General features: G+C 44.4%; 1 protein-coding gene and 1 non-coding gene across 2 annotated transcripts in view; one reads left to right on the top strand and one right to left on the bottom strand.

The window, feature by feature from the left end:
* The window catches only part of TMEM266 (transmembrane protein 266), a 127,194-nt gene that overhangs the window by 12,033 nt on the left and 88,092 nt on the right, over nucleotides 1–27,069 (top strand). The window lies entirely within an intron of this gene.
* Nucleotides 14,276–14,348, bottom strand: TRNAG-CCC. Its single transcript has one exon. It is a non-coding gene; the product is annotated as a tRNA-Gly (tRNA).

Genomic DNA, 27,069 nt, shown 5'->3' with positions numbered 1-27,069 from the left:
GGTAATTATCACAGAGAACATGACATCTCTGCAGAATCATCGGGGGCTAGAGAGCCAGGCTCAGAATATAATCAAGGTGGCCAGGCACAGCTCAAAGGCTCTGGGTGCTGCTGTACTTGTCTGGGCTGATCACTTGCAGTCCACATTCATGCCATACCCATGGACTCTCATTCCACCAGTTATACTTTTGCATTCTTATTAAGGATTCAAAGTCCTTGGATGAGCCTGAGTCACATTTCCATGCTGTAATATATGGGAAGAGTAGGGAGTGAGACTGTATGGCCTCCTCTTGGGCTTCCATAATGGCCAAAGGGGGAGCCTGCCCACCACCCATCTTCTAATTCCTCCAACGGAGATGGTGCTCCAATGCTATGCAGCCAAAAATGACAAATGGTCACCATCCCCCTATTTTATAGATGGGGAACCCGGAGTTCAGAGGAGGAAAGAGCTCAGTATGTTACCACTGAGTGGGTGAAGGGCAGAGGCAGGATTTTATCTTATGCTGATGCCCCCAATCTGCTTGGTCCCAGAGAAGCAGCTCCCCTCAGAGTCTTCTCAGAATCTTTGACATTACCTATGATGAGGGAGGGTTGTCTTTGGAGGCAGTCCCTCCACTTTCCAGTCCATGAGTAATTCCCTCTCTCCCTGTAAGATCTTCCCAAAAACTGCTTCCTCTTTGTCTTCCTTACCAAAAGTAAGAACAAACTTACTGACACTTAGGACTCCCATAAGACAATATTGAATGGAATTTTTTTAAATGAAAATGCTATGTGGTAAGTACCGTATACTTCTGAAGAGGAATAGCTAGGCAAAACCCCTCAAGATTTATATAAAGGTGGATAAACTTTTCTGGCTGCCATCACCCGCCAGCCTGTGTGAAAAAAAGACTAGACAGGGATTTCCCTTGTGGTCCACTGGTTAAAGATCCCATGCTCCCAAGGCAGGTGTCATGGGTTCAATCCCTGGCCAGGGAACTAAGATCCATATATGGCCATGTATAACATGGCCAAAAATAAATGAATAAAAAAACTCTACAAAATAAAATATATATTAAAAATAAAACATAATTCTCAACTTAAAAAAAAAAAGACTAGTCAAGATTTGATTCACTGGGCAGAGTTTGAGGGACAGTGCAATAGGAGATGGGCAGGGAGAGCCTTGGTTCCTCCCAGCCAAGGGAGAGGGCTCCCACAGCACCCTCACTTTGGTGCCCCTGACTCAAATCCTATGGAGATTCCCATAAGGCCTTTTCAGAAGCCATAGCTGCATCCCAAGGTATGTTCAATCTTTGGACACCAACCCAGAGAATGCTGTCAGTCAAGGGAGCTTTCCAGTCAAGTGCAAAGACTTAGCCCCTTCACTTCAATCCTTGTCAACTCCTCCACCCCTGGCCCACCACTGATCCTGGGAAGTGAGAGCAATAGAAGAAGGGAAGGAGAGAAAAGCAGATTTCATCTCCTTCCCCATTTCCAAGATCTCAAGCTGTGAGTCAGTCTGAGCCATGTGGAGAGAAAGAACTTTGAGCTAAAAGTGAGATTGAAGATTTGATTTAGACCAGATGAATTTAAAACAAAAAACAACACCTGAAAATTAGTCTTAATTGCTGAAATTAGGTGGTCCTTGAAAGTGTGAGTAATCAGAAAGCTATGGAGTCTATTTGAAGACAAAGGTTGGGGAGAGATAAGGCTGTTTTTAGTTGTAACCACATTCAGACTGTTGTTACTCTCCTTTTCCAAAGATAACATTCCAACTTTTGAGAAAATGCATGGGACTAAGGCATAAGGATTTCTGGAGTCGAGCCCCCGCTATTCCACACACTAGGAGGGTAACTGTGGACCAGTCACTTTGTCTTCTGGGTCTTGGCATCCTTTCCCCAAATGATGGGATTGTACTTTGTGATTTAGGTATCCCAGAATAATTTCTCTACTCCTCTGAACCGTGCAGTGACTTAAAACAGCAGGACAAAATAATTCACACAGTGAGCTTGCTTTACAAATTGTACTTCAGTTATATTTGTTGGAAGAGTCAAGCATAGATGAATGGCATTTGGCAGGAGAAAACCTTAGTACATCCGAAACCCTTAATTATGCACGATAGGCAGCTCTATAGCTTGGTCTATGTCGAAAGATGCCACATTCTCAAATGACACACTGTAGAGATGTGTCAGAGTTTTTGCAATAGCTTGTTTATCTGTAGCGTGATTGTCCTGTGTCAGACAGGTAGCATCCATGTTGTCACCTGAGTCTGCATTTGAAAATCTAAGTGCTCCTATATTTAAAGTCCTCTTGTCTAGTTCCTGTGGAGATGAATCCACTGAAATTGATGACACTACATAGGAAGGTTAGTGATAACATATTTATTTCCAGAGTTTGTATGTAGTTAAATATCACCATACTAGGTATAAGTTTTGTACACAGCTTTTTATGAATTTTATTATATATGTAATATATAAAAATCACACATAAGTCATACATATATTAGAAGCACTTTTCCTGCAAAAAGAAAATCATATGTAATCCTCTTACCCTAACAGGCTTCCCTAGTGGCTCAGACTTGGTAAAGAATCTGCCTGCAATGCAGGAATTGGGTTTAACCTTGCTGGTTCAATCCTTGGGTCAAGAAGATCCTCTGGAGGAGGGCATGGCAACCCACTCCAGTATGCTTGCCTGGAGAATCCCATGGACAGAGGAGGCTGGTGGGCTATAGTCCATGGGGTCGCAAAGAGTCAGACACAACTGAGCAACTAACACTACTCTATAAATAATTACTATCCCCCTTTGTGCTTATGCTTTCAGACCTGTTTTGCGAACATACAAATATTAATGATCATTTTCTTTTTTATTATTTATTTTGGTAGAATACACAAGACGTAGAATTTACCCTTTTTGGGAAATTCCCTGTCAGTCCAGTGGTTAATGCTCCATACTCCCAATGCAGAGGGCATGGGTTCAATCCCTGGTCAGGAAACTAAGATGCTGCACGCTACTAGCTGTGGCCCCCTCCCCCCGCCAAAAAAAGAATTTACCATTTACCTATTTGGGTAAAATACGCATAACATAGAATTTACTATTTTGACTATTTTTAAATATATAGTTCAGTGACATTAAGTGCGTTCACATTAAGTTCTGGAGATCTGCTGAACGAAATAGAGCCTGCAATTAAGGAAATCCACATTGTTGTGCACCGTCACCACCATCCATGGCCAGAATGCTCCTCATCTTGTAGAATCGAAGCTCTGTACCTGATAAACACAAGGACTTTTTTTTTTTTACAGCTGCACAACCCCACTACACACACTTTGTGTTATTGATGGCACAAATTTTCTTGTTATATCTTATCTCATATTTTGAGGCATATATGTTCAGTTTAATAACTTACTGAAGACAAGGAGGCCTGTGTAACAAAAATAGGAAATAAAACTGGAAAAGAGCATTTGCAGGGCCTTGTGGACTATGGTGAGCATTGAATTTCATGCAAAATTTACTGGGACATCTTTGTATACTTGAGGGCGGAGGAGTAACATGATTTAGTTTGTCTTACTGGGCTGCTTCCTGGAGTTTGACTAGCAGGGGGTGGGAGAGAAAGCAGACAAGCAGTGGGGAGTTGCTTTCAGGTAAGAGTTGATAGTGTCATGGACCAGGTTGCCCTCAGTGGAAGCAGAGGCAAGTGGTTCGATTCTGGATATATGTGGAAGGTAGAACCAATAGGATTTGTTGATGGATTGGATGTGGGGTGAGAGAGAGAGAGGAGTCAAGGTTGACTTCAAGGTTCTGGGCTTGAGCCACTGAATGAAATTGCAATTTCCTGAAGTGGAGTTGGAGGAAAGTGAAAGTCATTCAGTTGTGTCTGACTCTGCGACCCCATACACTATACAGTCCATGGAATTCTCCAGACCAGAATACTGGAGTGGGTAGTCTTTCCCTTCTCCAGGGGATCTTCCCAACCCAGGGGTCAAACCCAGGTCTCCCACATTGCAGGCGGATTCTTTACCAGCTGAGCCACAGGGGAAGCCCAAGAATACTGTATTGGGTACCCTATCCCTTCTCCAGCGGATCTTCCTAACACGGGAATCGAGCCAGTGTCTCCTGCATTGCAGGCAGATTCTTTACCAACTGAGCTATCAGGGAAGCACTAGATAGAGGAGGAGGAGATTTTAGGTGGGGTGAAATGAGGAGTTCTGTTTTAGTCATTTTCAGTTTTACAGTCTATGAGATGTCTCATTGAAGATGTCAAGTAGGCAGCTGGATATGCAAGTCTGGAGTTCAAGGGAAAGAATGGGGCCAGAGATAGCATTTTGGAGAAAGCATGTGTGAATGACATTTTTAAGTCATGAGGCTGAGTGAGCTCACCTAGGCCCTGGAAGAGAGGAGGAGTGAATAAGATAAGAGGTCTGAGTAATGAGCCCTGGAGCATATCAACATTTAGAGGTCAAGAGGAGGTAGAGGACCCGGTGAAGGAAACTGAGAAGGAACATCCATTGAAGGCAGAGATAAAGAGTACAAAATATTCCAAGAAGGAAGAGTGAGCGGTCGGTTGTCCCATGTGTCTGAGAAATTGAATGCTGTCTTTAGCAACATGAAGGTCATGCCTCGTACTTGGGATGTGGCTCTCATCGCCAGGTTCAGTTAACTGATGATGTCAGGGACTCCTGAATCAGGCAATTCTCCTTCCTTTCACAGCTTCTGAGACTTAGAGTTCTTCTGCTGCATATTCACATACATTTTGAAATTGGGGCTATTTTGTCTGTACAAATTCTTCACCACATCCTGTCTGGGAGGAGAGGAAGACACTTTGCGCCCTCTAACTTTCCTTCTGAAAGGTCTATGCTGTCTTCCTTTCTTTCTTTGAAATCTTTAGTTGCAGCACATCTTAGTTCCCTCATCAGCGATGGAACCCATGCCCCCTACACTGGCAGCTCAGGGTTTTAACCACTGAACCACCAGGGAAGCCCCTTTATGATATATTCCTTGATAGAAAATCACAGTCCCTGACTGTCTTAACAGCTGTCTGCGTGTGTGCTTGCTCAGTCATGTCCAACTCTTTTAAGCCTCATGACTTAAAAATGTCATTCACACAACCCCCATGGACTATAGCCCGCCACGCTTCTCTTGATTTCTCTGGGAAATCAAAAAATCTGTCTTGATCTCCCAGACAAAAATACTGGAGTGGGTTGCCATTTCCTACTCCAGGGGATCTTCCTGACCCAGGGGTTGCTCCCCTGCCTCCTGCATTTCCAGCACTTGCAGGCGGATTCTTTACTGCTGTGCCACCTGGGAAGCCTTCTTAACAGTTACCACTTATGTAAAAGAACTTTATCTTTTAGCTGAATGTTAAACATCTCATCCTCCAGGAGATAATTATCTAATTTTCTAAATCAGTTGATCCCAAAATGAGTATTCTGTCTTCTCTTGGACCCTCCAAGCAAATAGGTGTTTTTTCCTGCCTCAGAGTGGAGAAGTCTTATTTTAGTGTGATCTGTTCTTTAGCTCACTAGTTTTCCTTACATTCATCACCCAACAATTATTTAACAAAATCCCAACAACATACTATACTATATGCATTGAGTCTAATTTGAAAAAATAAAAACCTCTTAGAAAGAGTTTACCAAGTCTCAAGCAGAAGGAGAAGAGGGCATCAGAGGATGAGGTGCCTGGATGGCATCACGGATGCAATGGACATGAACGTGGGCAAACTTAAGGAGATGGTGAAGGACAGGGAGGGTTGGCGTGCTGCAGTCCATGGGGTCGCAGAGGCAGACATGGCTTGGCGACTGAACAGCAACAAAGCAGAAGTGATTCCCATGGGCAGGAAGGGCAGGAAGACCTCAAAGGAAAGCAGGATTGTGAAAAGGTGTGGAGGGTAAGAAAAGGTCATGTCCTGGGAAAGTAGAGCATTAGCTGGGCCTCAAAAGGTAGAAAGGATTTGAACAGGTAGAGCAAAAGATAATCATGAAAGATATTTAACATCACAGTCAAAGTTAGTGCTGATTGCGATTACTGTTATACAGACAGGTTGGCCTAAAGAGATGGGTTCCTTGTAAGAGATAATTCACATTGATTCATGAACCCATGAAACTCATTCACACTGGCCTGTGCTTGAGTGGCCAATAGTATAAAGATTCTAGATTACCTTTCAGAGAGACAGTGATGGTCTGTAGTGGTAGTGAGGTGCCTTAGAATTTAGAAGTAAGGTTGCCTTAACTATCTATTCATTTGCATTCATATGTGAGACATTGAAGAAATATGAAGACAGATAGGTCCCAGTGTTCAAAAGCCTTAAATGGTGACTGCCAAACCACACCCCCCACAAACTGCAAAAGGTATTCAAACCAAGTCCCTGGAACCTCTAAGTGTTATTTTTGGGGGGTGGGGGGAATGTGATTTGAGGCAGATGTGATTAAGTTAAGATTCTTGAGATGAAGTCATTCTGGATTATCGTGGACACATGGAGAAGAAGAAGTGGCAGTGTGACCCAGAGGCCAAGATTGGAGTGATGAGGCCACAAGCCAAGAACACCTGAAGTGACAAGAAGGTGGAGGAGGCCAGAACCAGAGCTTTCCCCAGAGGGAGCACAGCCCTACCAATGCATTAATTTTGGAACTTTGGCCTGAAGAACTGTGAGAGAATAAATTTATACTCTTTAAAAAGAATATCTCCATGTTTGTGATACTTTGTTACAGTAGCTACAGGAAACTTAATGATATTGATTATGATATTAATTATGGTTATTAACAAATGGTATCCAGCCCCATCACTTCATGGCAAATAGAAGGAGAAAAGTGGAAGCAGTGACAAATTTTATTTTTTTGGCCTCCAAAATCACTGCAGTTGGTGACTGCAGCCATGAAATTAAAAGACACTTGCTTCTTGGAAGAAAAGCTATGACAAACCTAGATAGCATATTAAAAAGCAGAGACATCACTTTGCTGACAAAGGTCCATACTATCAAAGCTATGGTTTTTCCAGTAGTCATGTACAGATGTGAGAGTTGGACCATGAAGAAGGCTGGGCACCAAAGAATAGATGCTTTCAAATTACGGTGCTAGAGAAGACTCTTGAGAGTCCCTTGGACAGCTAGGAGATCAAAGCAGTCAATCCTAAAGGAAATCAACCCTGAATATGCATTGGAAGGACTGAAGCTGAAACTCCAATACTTTGGCCACCTGATGTGAAGAGCCAACTCTTTGGAAAAGACCCTAAGGCTGGGAAAGATTGAAGGCAAGAGAAAAAGGGGATGACAGAGTATGAGATGGTTGCATGGCATAACCAACTGAATGGACATGAATTTGAGCAAACTCTGGGAGATAGTGAAGGACAGGGAAGCCTGATGTGCTGCAGCCTGTGTGGGTTTAGAAGAACCCGGTAGTTTAGTGAACGTCGCCTGCTTTGTGAAGGGAAGCAAGTCCAGAACATAACTATAATATAGCAAGTTTAAATACAATTATTGGGACTTCTCTGGTGGTCCAGTGGCTAAAGCTCTGTGTTCCTAACGCAGGGGGCCCAAGTTCAATCACTGGTCAGGAAGCTAGATCCCACATTCCACAAGTAAAGAGCCAACTAAGACTTAATGTGGCCAAATATGTAAATATATAGTCTCTGATCAGCTTTTGGTGTGCTCACTCCGGGCCTCTGGTAGTGGACTTGAGCATTTTGGATCCTGAAAGGGAAGCTTTCTCTCTTTCCACACATGTACCACTGAATACTTTTGCAACCTGGTTTTTATTTCTTAGGAGTTTGATTAGCATGATTTAGCTAATCACGCAAAGGTCGACTCAACCTTGAGATTGACAAAACTAGAGACCACATTCTGACGCTTAGTGAATTTTGCCTGCTAAAGCCACATGATCAGACTTTTTGAGATACAGGCTTGGAGTCTCCCAGATACTATCTACTGTTACTGTTGATCCCTCTATGCTCCTCAGGGAACATCATGCTTCCCCCTCAATTTAAAATCTGGAAAATGTATTTATTCAGCAGACATTTTTTCTTGGTGCTCACATATAGGGGTGAAGTAAGGGGCTGCTGAGGCCTGAAGAGCTCATTGATGTATCTTTCAGGAGAATGACCTCAGTTCCTGTGTTAGTTTCCTGGGGATGCTGTACCAGACACTCAGTGGCTTGAAAGGACAGAGGTTTATTCTTTCACAGTTCTGGAGGCTGAAAGTCTAAGATCAAGGAGTCAAGAGGGCTATATTCCCTCCAAAAGCTCTAGCAGCGAATCATCTTTGCCAGTTCTCGTGGATGCAGGTGTTTCTTGGATTGTGGCCTCATCACACCAGTCTGTGCCTTGGTCTTCACATGACCTTCTCTGTCTTCTCTTTGTCTCTTTTAAGGAACCTGTCATTGGATTTAGGGCCTACCCTACTGTCCTTAATTAATCAGAGACCTATTTCTAAATAAGGTCACACATGAATTTTGCAGGGGTGCTGGTCAACTGACTATATCTCCTCAAGTTGGAAAAGCTGCAAGGGCTGGAATGAGTCTTAGGTTATGCTAAAATAAATATGAATTGAGGACTTCCTTGTTGGTCCAGTAGTTAAGACTCTGTGCTGCCAATGCAGGGTTCAATCAGGGTTCAATCCTGGTTGGGGAACTAAGATCCTACATGCCATGTGGAATGAACAAAAGATAAAAAAAAATTTTAATAAAAAAATATGTCAACTACAGCACAGACTAAGTAGATCTCAATCTGCAAGTGCATGGGCAATAAGATAGCATATGTGTGTGTATGTTCAATCATGTCTGACTCTTCAGGACCCCATGGACTGTAGCTGCCCAGCTCCTCTGTCCATGGAATTTTCCAGGCAAGATTTCTGGAGTGGGTTGCCATTTCCTGCTCTAGAGGATCTTCCCTACCCAGACATGGGATCAAACCCACGTCTCCTGCATTGGCAGACAGTTTCTCTACCGCTCTGCCATCTGGGAAGCCCATAAGACAGCATGTGTGAATGTTAATCACTCAGTCATGTCCAGCTCTTTGCGACCCCATGGACAGTGGCTCACCAGGCTCCTCTGTCCATGGAATTCTCCAGGCAAGAATACTGGAGTGGGTTGCCATCCCCTTCTCCAATAAGATAGCATAAGGAAGCTAAATAATGATCAAGAGACCACACTGGCGGGTGGCAGCAGTGATGCACAATGTCTCCTGTTAAGATCCCTAAAGGCACCTCTCCAAACGAGGAACCTGCCCATCTGGCTCCCTTTCCCTCCTCTAATTCAGATCACTCCAGCAGTACTGCTCTCTACAGATGGAGCCAGTTCCCGCATCACCTGCTGTTCTCTGTTGGTGTGGACACCTGTCTCCTGGCCTAGGGTCTTCACAGCTTTGTAGCTTTCTGTGGACACTCTGGCACTTATTCCAAAGGCTTTTTCTCTCCTGTTGGGATAGGTTTGTCTTCTAAGGGCTGCCCCGCCCATAGTCACTCTAGTTACCCAAGCTATTGCCATCTTGGTGTTTGTGCCCGAAGCTCAAAAGGCCGCATGAAGGCATGTCTCCATGACATGCCTGGACTCATGGCACTCTACGGAGAAGTTACTGACCTCATCTTTAGTTAAGTTAACCTGTGGCATACTCCAGTGTTGGTTTCTTTATGATTCTTCCCATCTAAGTAAGAGGACAATGGGTTCTAGGCCAGAATGTTGCATTCTAGCTTCCCAAACTGTGTTCTTATTCCTCATTCACTCATAAGGAGACCCTGGAAAGCACATTGTCAAATTAAACCAACCCTATAGGCAAAAACTGCCTCTGCCGCCTTGCGCTGGGCCCATGTTCCAGCTGTATTGGAATAAAGCATCTGGAACCAGTACCCAGGGAACAGAATGGCCAGTCTACCAAGTTGCCGCAGGACTAGAGTTCCAATTCCAGGTCATCCACTCACTGACAGTGTGGATCCAGGAAAGGTTTTCAACCTCCTTGAACCCAAGTTGTGTAAATTGTAATTCATCCATAAATTGGGCCTAAAATTATATCCTTTGAAAAATTGTGAACTGTGAAAATTTAGTGAGATGGCGAATGTATATGAAAACCTGGTGTCGTGCTGGTTGCGAGTCACCACTCTATATATCTGCTGCCATGACTGTAGGCAGAATCCACAGCACAGCTGACAAAGAGTGATCGTCTGATAGCACCATGCAGATTCAATGAAATTTCCAGTGAACCCATATGACTGTAATAACACTCCTGCCCCGTAATAACACATCTGCCATGAGTTCGTGTCTTTTCTCTAGATCTTTCCCTGGTTTTCTGCCCTTTTCTCATACCTCAGTGGAAGAATTATTCTCCCTTTTCAAAACTGATAATCTCTGTATTTGTGATTCAGAACTCTATTTACATAGTCCATCCCTTTCTTAGCTGTATTCCCTCAACAAACCCAAGTTGTGCCCTTGCTTAAAAACACTATTCCTTAATTCTGCACCCTACTCAAGATACATGTGGTCCCTCCTTCCCTTTAGCTGTCTTAAATGCTTCTAAAATTATTTCACAAATGTCTGTTTCACATGACCCCATGCTACATACAGTGGTGGACAGTGGGCATCCATCATGGCTGTCAGTGGAGGACGATGCCACCAGGTCTCCTGCAGATCGGTCTTGAGCAAAATGGTGACCAAATCTGAGCAGCTTCTGGTCTGGCCCTTGTCCAGCTCTATCCATCACATGGGGCCCATCAGTCTCTGTTCTCAAATCTCACCAGCTTCATTTCAGTTTCTTGAACTGTCTCAAGTTCTCTCACCTGATTAATCCCTAGATTCCAATTAGATTATCTGCTCAGGGAAACCTTCCATGCCCCCTCCTCCACCGTATTCAGGACAGATTTTTTTTCTTTTATGTACTCATAGACTCATCATCCTCTTTGTCCAGAACACTTAACTCGGTACCTAATTCTCCATTTATGAGTGTGGTTACCTTGCTTTCTTTTCCACTCTACCCTAAGCTCTAGGGGAGCAAGGGCCATGGCTATTTTTACTTACTTTATGCACAACTGCTAGTAATATTGTCTGGCAGTAGACCATCAAACAGTGATAGTTTCAGGAGCTAGTTGGATAGCAAGAAGAAAATAACATGTTCTAATGCTTTGGCTTCAAGGGGAGTATTCTAATGGAATTATATTGTGTATGTTAAGGGGGTACAGAAGAGCAGCCATTAACTCGTAGGGTGTAGGTACAGGTGTGATGTAATCAGCAAACACCTCTGAAAAGATGAGTAGACATCCGTTACGAAAATGAGGGGAAAAATGGCATTGTGGCAGACAGAAGGACTTATGCGAAGGAGTGAAAAGACTTCATGAGTTGAGGGAATTGAGTGACGTTTCTATGACTGGAATGAAGGGAACATGTGGAGAAATAGTAAGAGGTGAGGTTAGACAATTGGGGCACAGATCATGGAGAGCCTTGCCTATTACCTGTGGAATTTGAGCATGTGTGGAGACAGAGATGATCTTTAAGTAGGAAAATAGCATGACATATTTGCATTTGAAAAAGACTTATTTTGGCAACTGGAACTCTCAGACACAGTTTGTGGAAATATAAAATAGTAGAACCATATTGGAAAGCTGTTTGACAGTTTCTTACAAAATTTAACATACACCTATCCTATGAACTGGCATTTCTATTCCTATATATTTATCTAAAATTGAAAATATATGTCCAAAAAAGACGTACAAAAATGTTCATGACAGCTTTTTCATAAGAGCGAAAACTAGAAACAACTCAATTTTTCATCAACAGATGAATGGAAAAATAAGTTGTGGTATATCCATACAATTGTGTACTATTCAGCAATATAAAGGACTTCCTCAGTGGCTCAGCAGTAAAGAATCTGCCTGCAATGCAGGAGACTCGGGTTCAGTCCCTGGGTTGGGAAGATTCCCTGGAGGAGGGCATGGCAACTCACTCCATCTTCTCGCCTGGAGAATCCCATGGAGAGAGGAGCCTGATGGGCTGCAGTTCAGAGTGTCTCAAAGAGTTGGGCATGACTGAAGTGACCGAGCATGCATGTACAGCAACATAAAGCAACAAACTAGTGAAAATGCCATAGCCTGGATGACTTTCACAGACACTGTGTTGACTGAAGGATCCAGACACCAGATAATTCATACCATGATTCCATTTACACACAGTTTGCTGCTGCTGCTGCTGTAGCTTCAGTCGTGTCCGACTGTGTGACCCCATAGACAGCAGCCCACCAGGCTCCCCCATCCCTGGGATTCTCTAGGCAAGAACACTGGAGTGGGTTGCCATTTCCTTCTCTAATGCGTAAAAGTGAAAAGTGAAAGTGAAGTCGCTCAGTTCTGTCTTACTCTTACCCACCAGGCTCCTCCATCCATGGGATTTTCCAGGCAAGAGTACTGGAGTAGGGTGCCATTGCCTTCTCTGACACACAGTTTAAGAACAGGCAAAACTATTCTGTGGTAATAGAAATCAGGACATCAACTGCCTCTGGACATCAGGGGCTTGACTGGAGGGAGTCATAGGGAACTTTCTGAGGCTATGGAAAAGTTCTATTTCTTGATTGGGGTGGTGGTTATGTTTAAACCTGTCAAACTTTACACTTAGAATTTGTGTGTTTTATTGTATGTAAATTATGCATCTTTTTTTTTTTTAAGTACTAGAGGAAAAAGACTTCTGTGGACACAGTGTGGAAAATGCTCAAAGAGGAATTGAGGATTGACTTGGGGTGATTGTAACAATGCAATAGAAAAATTTTAGAACGCTAGAATTTAAGCAATGGGTTTGGAAAAAGAGGGAATGAATTTCCAGATTATTGAGGTAAGAGGATTTTTTCTTCTTCTTCCTCCAACCCCCTCCCCTCTAGCAACCACCTGTTAGTCTCTGTATCAGTGACTCTTTCGTTTAGTTATGTTTGTTCATTTATTTTGGTTTTTTAGATTCCATATATAAGTGAAATCATACAGTATTGTCTTTCTCTGTCTATATTATTTCACTTAGTACCTCTTGATCCAACCATGTTGTCACAAATGGCATGATTTCATTGTTTTTCATGGCTGAGTAATACTCCATTGTGAGTATATATGTATCTATATATATGTATATCACATCTTCTTTATCCATTTTTCTATTGATGGGCACTTAGATTGCTTCCATATCTTGACTATTGTTAATAAAGCTGTAATTAACATAGGGGTGCATATATCTTTTCATTTTCTTTGAATAAATACCCAGGAGTGAAATTGCTGGATTGTATGGTAGTTCTGTTTTTAATTTTTTGAGGGAGGCCGCTATGCTCCTTTCCAGAGTAGGTGCACCAATTTACATTCCCACCAACAGTGCATGAGGGTTCCCTTTCCTCCACATCCTCACCAACACTTGTCATCTCTTGTCTTGTGATTTTGCTTTGCACTTCCCTGATAGCTAGTGATGTTGGGCATCTTTTCATGTGTCTATTAACCATCTGTATGTCTGCTTTGGAAAAATGTCTATTAAGCTCCTCTGTCCATTTTTTAATCAAGTTTTTTGTCTTCTTGATGATGAGTTGTGTAAGTTCTTTGTGTGTTTCAGATATTAACCCCTTATCAGATATATCATTTGCAAATATCTTCTCCTATTCAGTAGGCAGCCTTTTCATTTTGTTAACAGTTTCACTCTTTAGTTTGATGCAATCCCATTTGCTTATTTTTGCTTTTGTTTCTTTTGCCTGAGGAGACATCCAAAAAAGTATCGCTAAGACTCATGTTAAAGAGCATATTGCCTGTTTTCTTCCAGAAGTTTTATGGTTGCAGGCCTTACATTTAAGTCCTTAATCCATTTTGAGGTTATTCTCATATGTGATGTGAGAGAGTAGTCTAGTCTGATTCTTTTGCTTATAGTTGCCTTGGTTCAGTTCAGTTCAGTCGCTCAGTTGTGTCTGACTCTTTGCGACCCCATGGATTGCAGCACGCCAGGCTTCGCTGTCCATCACCAACTCGTGGAGTTTACTCAAACTCACGTCCATTGAGTCAGTGATACCATCCAGCCATCTCATTCTCTGTCTAGTTTTCCTTTATTTCCTTTATTGCAGAAGCTGTCTTTTCCCCGTTGAATATTCTTGCCTCCTTTGTCATGGATGGATTGACCATATCAATGTGAGTTTCCTCCCCTGGATTCTCTATTCTTTTTCCTAGATCCATGTGCCTGTTTTTGTGCCAGTACCATGCTTTTTTTTTTTTTTTTTTTAAATTTGGCTGCACCGGGTTTTAGTTACAGAACACAAGATCTTCATTGACATGTGCAGGATCTTCAGTTGCTTCACGCAGGCTCTTAGCTGCAGCATGTGGGATCTAGTTCCCTGACCAGGGATCGAACCCAGTCCCTCTGCATTGGGAATGCAGAGTCTTAACCGCTGGACCACCAGGGAAGTCCCAGTACCATACTGTTTTGATTACTGTAGATTTGTAGTTTGAAATCAGGGAGCAAGATACCTCCAGCTTTGTCTTCTTCCTTAGGACTGCTTTAGGCTATTCAGGGACTTTTGTGTTTCTCTACAGAATTATTTGTTCTAGCTGTGTGAAAAATGCCATTGGCATTTTGATAGGGATTGTATTGAATCTGTAAATTGGCTTAGGTTGTATGTTCATTTGAACAGTATTAATTCTTCCAATCCATGAGCACAGTGTATCTTCCCATTATGTTTGCATTATCTTCAGTTTCTTTCATCACTTCATCATTTTTCTGAGTGCAGGTCTTTTACCTCCTTAAAGTGAATGTGAAAGTGAAAGTGATAGTGAAGTCATGTCCGACTCTTTGCGACCCCATGGACTGTAGCCTACAAGGCTCCTCCGCCCGTGGGATTCTCCAGGCAAGAGTGCTGGAGTGGGTTGCCATTTCCTTCTCCAGGAGGTCTTCCCAACCCAGGGGATCAAACCTGGGTCTCCCGCATTGCAGGCAGACGCTTTACCATCTGAGCCACCAGGGAAGACTTTACCTCCATAGTTAGATTTATTAGCAGGCATTTTATTCTTTTTGAAGTGATTTGTAAATGAGATTGTTTTCTTAATTTCTCTTCCTAGTTTGTTTTTAGTGTATAAAAAGGAGATAGTAGGATTGACAGAACTTAAAAAATGAGGAGGAAAGAGTTCAGAAGTCTTTGGATTGTACCCTTTAATAGGTTGATACAGTTGCTGAAAATTTGGAAGCAGGTTTTGAGGGGGGATTTTTGGTGGTGGCCGGTGAGTTGGGTTCCAGAAAGGTGGAGCTTGTTGTAACCCTGAAGAATCTCCATGTGTAACAGGCAGAGCTAAAGACTGGTCTGAAGCCTGGGGAGAGTCCAGGGCTGGAGATAAGAGTGTGGGGTCAGCAAGAGGTAGGCATCATTGAAATCATCATGAATGGGAGAGTTTAAGGATTAAGCAGAGACAAGGGCTAAAAACAGAACCTTGGAAACCTTGACATTTAAAGGTCAGTAGAGAACAAGGAGCCCATGAAGAAATCTGAGGAGATGTAAAATGTGCCTCGTAGGAGCCAAAGAAGGGGAAAGTGATTCAGTAAATAGGGAGGGTCAACGTCAAGTGCTGGAGCAGTCAGGTCAGAAAATGACTGCCTCCACGCCCCTTCTTCCCTCCCATACCTTTTGGATCTCATCAGCGCCTTTCTCCTGCTGCTGGCGTGTTTTTCCTGAAGGTGGCCAGAGACCTCCAAGTCTCCAGATCTAGTGATGTCACCATCTCCAGCCTCATCTTCCACCTCCTGCACATTCGACATCACCAACCATGCCCTCCTCCTTGAGATTCTCTCCCCTAGGCCTCTGTGACTCTGCAGGCTTCTTATTACCTCACGAAACTTTCGTCATGGCTCCTCTTTCTGCTCCTGAACATACTCATTTCCTGAGGTTTTGCTGTCTTTTCTTCCCTTGACATCAAATCGAATCATCTTGTGGTTAGACCTGTGGTAGGTGCTGATGAGACCAGTAAATATAACGTAGGCCTGACTTCCCAGAAGTTGACAGCATAGCCACAGAGGAAGAAGAAAATAGATCCCAACAGTATTGTATGCTAGACAGTTCTTAGCAGGGTTCTCTGGGATTGTGGAAGGAACAGCTGAGCCTGAAACAGTAAATAAGAATGCATAGAGTCTAGGGAGGGATGGGATCCATGGAAGTTTCTGTGGCTGAAGTGTATATAGAAAAGGTGGGGCTGAAGGGTGAGAGGATTCGAAATATAAATGTAGAGAAGTAAATTGCAAAGTGTCGTGTGTAATTCTTAGTTTGAGCATCATTCTATATATATAAGCAGTAGGGAGCCAGTTGGGTCTTAAATAGAGGAAAGATGATCACACACAGGCTTCTCAGGTGGTCCATAGTGTAAAGAATCTGCCTGCAATGCAGCAGACTCAGGAGACATGTGTTCGATCTCTGGGTTGGAAAGATCCCCGGAGGAGGGCATGGCAACCCACTCCAATATTCTTGTCTGGAAAATCCCATAGACAGAAGAGCCTGATGGGCTATAGTCCATAGGGTCACAAAGAGCTGGACATGACCAAAGCAACTTAGCACACACACATGCTTTATCACACAAAAAATTTTGGAACATAACTAGCTGAATGAAGGCTAGAGCGACTGGGAGGAGGCTGGGGGCAGAGGGGCCAACAAGGAGGTTGTATCCGTAACCCGGGTGAGAAATGACAAGGATTTGAATTAAGGTAGCAATGAAAATACCCACTCCGGTACTCTTGCCTGGAAAATCCCATGGACGGAGGAGCCTGGTAGGCTGCAGTCCATGGGGCTGCGAAGAGTCGGACACGACTGAGCGACTTCATTTTCACTTTTCACTTTCATGCATTGAAGAAGGAAATGGCAACCCACTCCAGTGTTCTTGCCTGGAGAATCCCGGGACAGGGGAGCCTCGTGGGCTGCTGTCTCTGGGGTCGCACAGAGTCGGACACGACTAAAGCGACTTAGCAGCAGCAGCAGCAATGAGAATGAGGCTTCCCTAGTGGCTCAGTGGTAAGGACTCTGCCTGCAGTTCAGGAGACCCAGGTTTGATCCCTGGGTTGGGAAGATCCCCTGGAGGAGAGCATGGCCGCCCACTCTAGTACTGTTGCCTAGAGAATCCCATGGACATAAGAGCCTGGCAGGCTGCAGTCCTTAGGGTCACACAGAATCAGACACAACTGAAGTGACGAAGCAGCAGCAGCAGCACTGAGAATAGGGAAGGTGATGAAATTCCAGAGAGATTTCTGGAGTAGACCTGAACTGGTGAAGCAACTGGTTGGGAGATGCAAAAGGAGAGGTTGAGGATGACTGCACAGAGCTTAAATGGGGAGATTTGGGCCAGTGGTGACTCCACAACCCCAAATTAAAACCACAAGAATGGAAACAGCCTTTGAATGGAAGTACATTAATGATTAAGATTTAAACTTATTTGGGAATTCCGTAGGGGTCCACCAGTTAGGACTCTATGCTTTCACTGCCAAGGACGCTGGTTCAGTCCCTGGTCAGGGAACTAAGATCCCACAAGCAGTGTGGTACGGCCGAAAAAAAAAAAAAAAAAGATTTAAACATACTAATTTTGAAATTATTATACAGTATTTAGTGAGAACTCTGTTTCAACACAGAGACCATGGCTGAAGCCCTAGGGTTCAGTTCAGTTCAGTCGCTCAGTCGTGTCCGACTCTCTGCGACCCCATGAATTGCAGCACGCCAGGCCTCCTTGTCCATCACCAACTCCCGGAGTTCACTCAGACTCACGTCCATCGAGTCTGATGCCATCCAGCCATCTCATCCTCTGTCATCCCCTTCTCCTCCTGCCCCTAATCCCTCCCAGCATCAAAGTCTTTTCCAGTGAGTCAACTCTTCGCATGAGGTGGCCAAATTACTTGAGTTTCAGCTTTAGCATCATTCCTTCCAAAGAAATCCCAGGGTTGATCTCCTTCAGAATGGACTGGTTGGATCTCCTTGCAGTCCAGGGGACTCTCAAGAGTCTTCTCCAACACCACAGTTCAAACGCATCAGTTCTTCGGCACTCAGCTTTCTTCACAGTCCAACTCTCACATCCATACATGACCACTGGAAAAACCATAGCCTTGACTAGACGGATCTTAGTCGGCAAGATAATGTCTCTGCTTTTGAATATGCTATCTAGGTTGGTCACCCTTATGGCAGAAAGTGAAGAGGAGCTAAAAAGCCTCTTGATGAAAGTAAAAGAGGAGAGTGAAAAAGTTGGCTTAAAGCTCAACATTCAGAAAACGAAGATCATGGTATCCGGTCCCATCACTCCATGGGAAATAGATGGAGAAACAGTGGAAACAGTGTCAGACTTTATTTTTTGGGGCTCCAAAATCACTGCAGATGGTGACTGCAATCATGAAATTAAAAGACGCTTACTCCTTGGAAGGAAAGTTGTGACCAACCTAGACAGCCCTAGGGTTAGCTGAGCCTTTTTTGAAAGCCCATATAGGAGAAATCATGAGTTTGGCAGAGATGGAACATCAAAGAATGTCAGCATTGGGACTCCTCTGGTAGTCCAGTGGCTAAGACTCCGTGCTCCCAATGTGGGTTCGAACCCTGGTCAGGGGACTATATCCCATATGCTGCAACAAAGATGCCATGTGCTGCAAATAAGACCTGGCACAGTCAAATAAATAATAAATATTAAAAAAAATTAATATCAGTATTGTAGAGTTGAGAAGGGAAAACCTCACAGGAAATAAACAGAGAAAGAGGAAGAGGACAAAGAATCCTCAAAACTAAGAGAATAAAGAGTTTTAAGAATCAGAGGGTCATCAACAATGCCAAATGTCATAGAAATGTTTAGGGCTAAAAGTGTCCATTGTGTTTGGTAATTAGGAGATCCCTGACTAACACATCAAGAGCATTTTTATTGGAGGGTAGGGATGGAAACCATAGGGTTGAAGAGAATTTAGAAGAAAAATTAGAAAAAGCATAGTGTAAAATAATGTCACATTCAGGCATACAAATACTTGGAACATTTCCTTTCCACATAATTTTACTCAGGAAAATTACTTGAGGGGGTACTCCAGAAAAAAAATGAAAGAAACTCAACAAAGAGGAAACATGGGATCTGAGGGGGAAAAAAATAGAGCCATGTCAGATTGATAGTGGTGAAGCAGAACCATAGAGGAATGTGACCAAAATTGATCATTTAACAGGAAAATTAGGGATCTTGACAGTCTTACCGTAAGATGAAGAAAACATATAGTTCTACTTTCTATAAGAAAAAGGGCGATGAGAAACCTCAGAAATGTCGAGAAAAGCCTGTGGAAGAAGTCTGGGCCAAACATGAAGCAAAATGAAATATAATCTGATTTTGAGCAGTTTGATGGCAGATAAGAAAAGAACAATAAACCTATATATTTGAATTTTTTCCATCCAGTAACTTGGCTGGAAATAGTGTTATAGCCCTTTCTGTCATGATTTATTCACCCTACCTGATTCTGCAGTGTATGTAATCATAAATATAAATGTTGCTTATTGTTCTTCAAGTTTTAGATTCAATTTTTGTGACGTTTACAAAGCATGCAAAAATTCATGTAGCTCCAAAGCAGAATCTGAGTGATTTAAACCTTGACATGTAAAAAAAAACTTGAACAGGTAATCAAAATTTGGAATGTGGAGAAGAGTATTAGTAATAAGATAGCTACCATTCATTGAGTCTCCACTATGTCCCAGTCACTATCCTAAGCCTGTTAAAGGTTATTGAATTCATGACAAAGCTATGAGTTAGGTGCTCTTTTTATATCCATTTTCCAGCTAAGGAAACTGAAGCACAGAGAGGTGAAGTAACCTGCCCAGGGTCACACAGCTAGCAAATGGAAGCAGTGAGATTAGCACCTCAGCTGTCTGGCTCCAGAGCCTACATCTACATATACTCCATCCACTGTCCTGTTCCTCAGGTGAGGCAGAGAGAAGTACCCAGGGGCCAGCCACCTCATCACACTTCCTGGAAGGCGGAGGGGGAGGAAAAACTGACCCAAGTCGATGCAGCAGACAGGAAGCTTAAAATATATATTTTACAAGTCACCTGAGGTGGTTGCCTCAGCAGGCTAGGACTGAGGGGTGGGAGGCTGAGAGGAGAACTTACTGTCATTTTATATACTTAATGAACATAGTTATTACTATGTGCGTGGATTACTTTCATCATTTAAAAGTCCTACCTTCTTCCAAGGCCATGTTTAAAAATTTCCTCCCAAAGCTTCCCTAATTCCTTCAGGAAAAAATGGGCTCTCGAATCCTCTGAGCTCCTGCAAGGCCATGTCTCTGTTTCTGCCCTCTTTAGAACCCACTACTCCTGACTTTACGTTGCCTTTGAAAGTGCCGTGGGGACAGCGTCTTTGTCAGATTTACCTGACTTACCTCCGTGGCCTTGGCATCGGGCCCTGCTTATGTTATGTGCTCAGTAAATATTGAATGAACTGGATGAGTGGCTTCTGTTAACAGCAGATTGTGTCCATTTCCCGCAGTTTGGGGAGCTCAGAACACACAGCTTGAGTATGTCTACGTGTCAGTCACTGTGCTACCGCTGGGGAAGAGGGAGACGGGGAGAGGAGGAGGGTGTGGAGTGGCCCCTTTGCCCCACCCTTCTATGAAAACAGAGTCACAAAGTGACAGCGCTGAGATGAATCTTAGCTCATTACGTCCAACCCCACCATTTTACAGATGAGGAAACTAAGGCCAGGGAGCAGAAAAGACTTGAAAGCCCACAATGAAATCGGAATAGCTGTATATCAGCTTAGGTTCTTAAACTTTGTTCCTAATTGCCAAAGCAACACTTAGCTTGGTTTTGTTTTGTTTTTTAACCCCTATAATCTCTCTATATTTCTATCTAAACATGGTTTGGAGCTTTTATTTCATTTTTATATGGTCTTGCTTTGTAGGTGATATTTTAAGTTGGCATAGATTCTTTTTGGATGGCAGTGAATGATGGATAAGTAGATAGATGGATAAGTTAGTGACTTTCCCGGGATAACATAGCTGGTCGGTGACAGAGCCAAGACCTGGCAAAGCATCTCGCTGAGGGATGCCAAGCAGCTGAAGTACCTAACGCAAAAGCACTTCTGAGTTGCCGTGACAACTACAGTAGTCCTCTAATTTCCATCAGAGTGTGTGGGGATCAGGGTCAGACCCTAATGCACAGGCTCAGAGGTTAAGGTGCAAAGGAAGACACTCCTTACCCAGGCTGCGATGGCACAGCCCCAGCTAGATTCAGGAATCAGCATTTTGTTGAAGCCACCAGGCCTGGTCTGAAAGAGGGGCCAAGGGAAATGGATCCAAAGGACACTGTTATCCAGGTGGTATCATGTGGTGAAGAGAAACAGGAGGCAGACCCAGATTCCAGTCCTGGCTCAGGCACTAAGTCATTGAGTGACTTTGGGTAGGTCACCGCCTCTTTCTGGGCCTCGGTGTCTTTACCTCCGAGGCGAGGTGATTAGACTAGTCCATGGGTGATGTCCAAGGGCTCTAACCATGTGAAAACGCCCCGACACCACAATTGCAAAATGTCTTGTCAGAATCCAGAGAACGCTGGGATTCCAGCCTCGGATCCACAGAGAGGACCTATCCCTCCCCTCACCCCTTTGTCACCCATGGACTCCATGCCCTCTGCAGCCAGCCAGAGCTGCGGGACGACAGCCTGAGACAGGCTGCCAGCCAGCCCTGGCCAGCTTCCCGCTCCAACTGAGGTAGGAGTGGGGTCAGGAGCAGGTACTCTTCTTCAGAGATGCCTCCCTTTGGAGGAGGCACTACTTGAGTGGTAAACAAAGACCCAGGTTTCTCAGCTGGAAGCAGGGGTGTGCCTTCCTCCTCCTCCACGAAGATGGGGGTTGGCAGGAGGTCAGCGGTCCTGGGTGCACTGCGGAGTGGGAGGTGAGGAAGCCACCTGTGTGGAGGGGCAGGGTGACTGGGTGACCCGTGGTGGCGACTCTACATCCATGTCCAGTCCCCGAGGGTCATATCTCCCAGTCTCTTCACAAGTCATCTACCTCCCAAGCCTCTCCACCTTCCTGTGCTTATCACCACTTATACTTCATTCACTCAGTAAATATTTCTTGAGCACCTGTTGTTCTGGATGGAGAGGATACAGCGGTAAATGAGAGAGACACAAAACCCCTGCTCTCAAGGAGCTTATGTTCTAATGGGAGAGGTACTTAGTAAACAAATACTAATCATATCGTATATTATACACATGGTGAGACATGCTGTGAAAAGAATAAACCAGGTAGAGAAGATAAGAAATGTGAGCAGAGCATGCTATTTGAATTAAAGTGGTCTGGGAAGACGTTGCTAATAAGGTGACGTTTGAGCAAAGACCTGAAGGAAGTGAAGGTGTAAGCCCTGGGATATTCCAGGCAGAGAAGAAACATCCCAGGCAGAGAAAAGGCCCAGACCAGAGTGTGCTTGGCATATCTAGAACACAGTCAGCAAGGCTGGAGAGGCGGAGGCACGGGAGACAGGTGGAAGTTGCAGAGAAGGCAGGAGAAAGAGGATAGCACCTTGAGGGCCATCACTCAGTGGCCAGGACAGGAAGCCACTGGAGGTGGTGAGCAGCGGGGTGATGTGTCTGACTTGGGTTTTAAAAGGGTTTCTGCTGTGTGAAGGACAGGTGAAGGTGGAAGCAGGGGAACAGGTGAGCTGTCAATGGCAGTAATCCAGCTGAGAGATGACAGGGGCTTGGACTGGAGTGGAGAGGTGGTGAGGAGTGTTAAAATTTGAAATGTATTTTGAAGGTAGAACTGACAGATTTGCTGACAGATTGGATATGGGGCATGAAAGGAAGGAATCAGGATGGTTCCAAGACTCTTTGGCCTGAGCAACTAGAAGGATGAGTTTGTTGTTCACAGAGATGGGAAGGGCTGTGATGGGGTAGATGAGACATCTAAGTCAGGTTTTCTGATTGACAGTTGGATCCATGAGTCTGGAATTAATGGGAACAGTTGATGGTAAAGATGTATTTGGAAGTCATCAGCAAATAGACTTGCAAAAAGACTTGTCCAATATGGTAGCCACTAACCATAAAAGGCTTTTTATATTTAACATGAATTGAATAACCTCACCTCAGATATGCAGATGACACCACTCTTATGGCAGAAAGTGAAGAGGAACTAAAAAGCCTCTTGATGAAAGTGAAAGAGGAGAGTGAAAAAGTTGGCTTAAAGCTCAACATTCAGAAAACGAAGATCATGGCATCTGGTCCCATCACTTCATGGGAAATAGATGGGGAAACAGTGGAAACAGTGTCAGACTTTATTTTTTTGGGCTCCAAAATCACTGCAGATGGTGACTGCACACATGAAATTAAAAGACGCTTACTCCTTGGAAGGAAAGTTATAACCAACCTAGATAGCATATTCAAAAGCAGAGACATTACTTTGCCAACAAAAGTCCGTCTAGTCAAGGCTGTGGTTTTCCCAGTGGTCATGTATGGATGTGAGAGTTGAACTGTGAAGAAAGCTGAGTGCCGAAGAATTGATGCTTTTGAACAGTGGTGTTGGAGAAGACGCTTGAGAGTCCCTTGGACTGCAAGGAGATCCAACCAGTCCATTCTAAAGGAGATCAGTCCTGGGTGTTCATTGGAAGGACTGATGCCAAAGCTGAAACTCCAATACTTTGGCCACCTCATGCGAAGAGTTGACTCATTGGAAAAAACTCTGATGCTGGGAGGGATTGGGGGCAGGAGGAGAAGGGGACGACAGAGGATGAGATGGCTGGATGGCATCACCAACTCGATGGACTTGAGTTTGAGTGAACTCCGGGAGTTGGTGATGGACAGGGAGGCCTGGTGTGCTGCAGTTCATGGGATCCCAAAGAGTCAGACACGACTTTGTGACTGAACTGAACTGACTGAACATGGCATTTAAAATTTAGCCCCTTCTGTCACACTAACCACATTTCAAGTGCACAATAGCCAAATGTGAGCAGAGGCTACCATACTGGACAGCACAGATAGAGAACATTTCCACCATCACAGCAAGCTCGTCAGACAGTGCTTATAATGTCTGGATGAGATGCCGGGAGAGTGGATGGAGAAAAGTGAGCTTTTATCAGTTGGGAAGATAAAGAGGAGTGGCCTGTATGCTCAGTTGCTAAGTTGTGTCCGACTGTTTGTGACCCCATGGACTATAGCTCACCAGGCCCAGACTTTGTCCATGGGATTTCCTAGGCAAGAATACTGGAGTGGCCTGTATAGGAGTAGGAAAATCCAGGAGAGGGTGGATTTATGGATGCCAGTAAAGAAAGTATATTGGAGAGGAGGTCAGATGCTTTTATTAGGACAGGGAGACTGAAAATCAAGAATTGTTGGTGGTCCAGTGGTTAAGAATCTGCCTGCCAGTGCAGGGAGGGGTTCCATCCCTGGTCGGGGAGGATCACACATGCCGTGGAGCAGCTGGAACGCGCACGCCACAGCTACTGAAGCCCATGCACTCTGGAGCTCATACTCCACAACAAGAGAAGCCGCTGTAATGAGAAGCCCGTGCCGTCTGGAGAGTAGCCCTTGCTCACCACAACTGGAGAAAGCCCACATGCAGCAACGAAGACCTAGCACAGCCAAAATAAATAAATAATTTTTAAAAATAACCTTAAAAAAATTGACCAGCAGATTTATCAACAAGTAGGTCATCAGTGACTTCAAGGAAGGCAGTTTTGCAGAAGTGGAGACCAAAGCTTGAGTGAGGTGGTAGATTCTGGAGAGAATGAGGAGAGAGGAATTGGAAACAGCACATGTACACACCTTCACACCTTTTCAGATGAAGGTGCTATGAAGGAGCAGAGAAATAGCCAGAGGTTTATGATGTTAAGGGAAGTAAAGCTTCCCCACAGGGGAAATTGAGAAAACCATGCCTTGAGTAAGGAAGAGCTGAGAGGATCTGATCCCCACGTGGCTCCCATGGCTAGGATATGGACAGGATGGATGTCTTGTCTGGAGGATGGAGGGAGGACAGAATCGGTGGCAAGGCTGCAGATAAGAGAGGGGCTGGGGGATGGGGAGCGTGGGGAGGTTCTCTTGGAAATGTCTCATTTCCCCCAGGGCAGTTAGGAGGAGTTCATCGACTGAGTGTGAACACAGGCATTGGAGGGGTGAGGATAGAGAGGAGGGCATCAGTAGTCATCCAGGAAAGCAGGAGAGTGGTGGGATTAGGGGATGGATGTGGGGTTGACAGGCTGCACCAAAGGCTTGCTTAAAGTCTGTGGTCCTGCTAGAGCCAGCTTCCAGAATTTGCCCTGTCTTGCCTCTGTGTGTTCACATGCTGCTTTTTCTCTTTGGCGGGTCCTTCCCATTTCTCTAGTCCCTCCTCTGCTCAGCAGACCCATGATTCTGCAAGGCACAGCTTAAGCATCAGCTCCTCTGATACCTCCTTCCCTCCCTTTCTTCTCACCAGTGCCCATCCTTCCCCCCAGAACTCTGATCGTGTCACATGAACAGTATTTGCTTACATGGCTATTGTGCTAAGGCAGGGGTCAGCAGACACTTTTTGCAGAAGGGCAGATAGTGAATATATTAGGTTTTGTAGACTGTTCGGTCTCTGCCACACTATTCAGTCTGTACAGATTGTAGCACAAAAGCAGTCAGACAATACATAAAAGATGGGGTGTGACCATGTTCCAGTAAAATGCTGTTTGCTGAAACAGGCGGTGGGCTGGATTTGGCCTCTGGGCCATAGTTTGCCAACCCCTGCTCAAGGGAATGGCAGAGATGATGTCTCAATTGTCTCAGTGGCCCCCATACCTGAGTACCAGTTAGGGGCTCAGGAAATGTTTAAATGGACGATAGAAGAGTGGATGTGCATGAATAAACATTTAGGCCTGTCCTACTTAGATGACAGAACCGTGTTCCCTCAGACATGCAAATTTTAGTCTGTTTGTCAATGGTCTGTTATTACACAGTCACCCCATGCCTAGGGAAGGATTATACATGGGAGCATGAGCCCTCGATACCCAGGAAAGATCAGAGATGGCCTTGCCACCCACTGCATCAATGCTAAACTGCCACCCTGGCTAGCCAGCCTTGTTCCTACTTGTTCCCAGGTGCACAGACTCCCAGTTCAGAGGGACCAGCCTCTTCACAAACAAGCCCTCCATATTCCCCCTCCCTCTCATAGTTCCTGTGCTCCCCTTCAGCCCAGCATCCCTCAGCCCCTGCAGAGAATGAATAGTCATCAGGTCTCTGTCATATGCAAGGCACAGTGGGAGAATCAGAGGCCCTTCCCTGAAGAAGCTTACTCAGTCCAAGCATCCCTTTGGGAGTGCCCTCTGCCTACCCTCACCATACTCATACCTGAGCTCCTCCTCAAAGCTTGCCAGAGCCACCCCACCCACCTGATTCCCCCTTCTTTTCTATTTTTTTGTCCCGAGGTTTTGCACCACACTGGGCTTCTCTTTGGGGTGGATTCACATGTAAATATCCTCTCCCCATTCATATTGGCAACCAACAAAGACCAAGGACAGCAGAGTGTGCTTTTGTTTCTTTGAGCTCACACAGTCCAAGAGAAGTATAAACCACACACACAGTTTAAAAATTTTCTAGTAACACATTAAAAAGTTACAAACTGGTGTGTATGCGTGTGTGCTCAATCGTGTCCAACTATTTGTGACCCCATGGACTGTAGCCCACAAGCCTCCCCTGTCCATGGAACTTTCCAGACAAGAATACTGGAGTGGGTTGTCATTTCCTACTCCAGAGGATCTACCCCATCCAGGGACTGAACCTGCTTCTCCTGTGTCTCCTGCGTTGGCAGGCGGATGCTTTACCACTGAGCCACCTGGGAAGCCCTAAAAGAAACAGGTGAGATTAATTTTAATGTATTTTTAATAACAAGTATATCTAGAATGGAGAAGGAAATGGCAACCCACTCCAGTGTTCTTGCCTGGAAAATCCCAAGGATGGGGGAGCCTGGTGGGCTGCCATCCACTGGGTCCCAAAGAGTCGGACATGACTGAAGCGACTTAGCAGCATATCTAGAATATTATCATTCTAACATGTGATCAATGTAAAAATGATTTTATTTATATTATTCATAGGTCTTCGGTTTGTATTTTTATTGTACAGAACAGCTCGGTTTGGGGCAGCAACACTGCAAGTGCTCACTAGCCACTGTGACCAGTGGCTCCCGCACTCAAGTGCATAGTT

This window comes from Oryx dammah, unplaced genomic scaffold, assembly GCF_014754425.2.
Source record: "Oryx dammah isolate SB20612 unplaced genomic scaffold, SCBI_Odam_1.1 HiC_scaffold_16, whole genome shotgun sequence".
In the NCBI taxonomy this organism is placed as follows: Eukaryota; Metazoa; Chordata; class Mammalia; order Artiodactyla; family Bovidae; genus Oryx; species Oryx dammah.
Note: the sequence above shows the minus strand (reverse complement) of the source record. Positions and strands in the feature narration are given on the sequence as shown.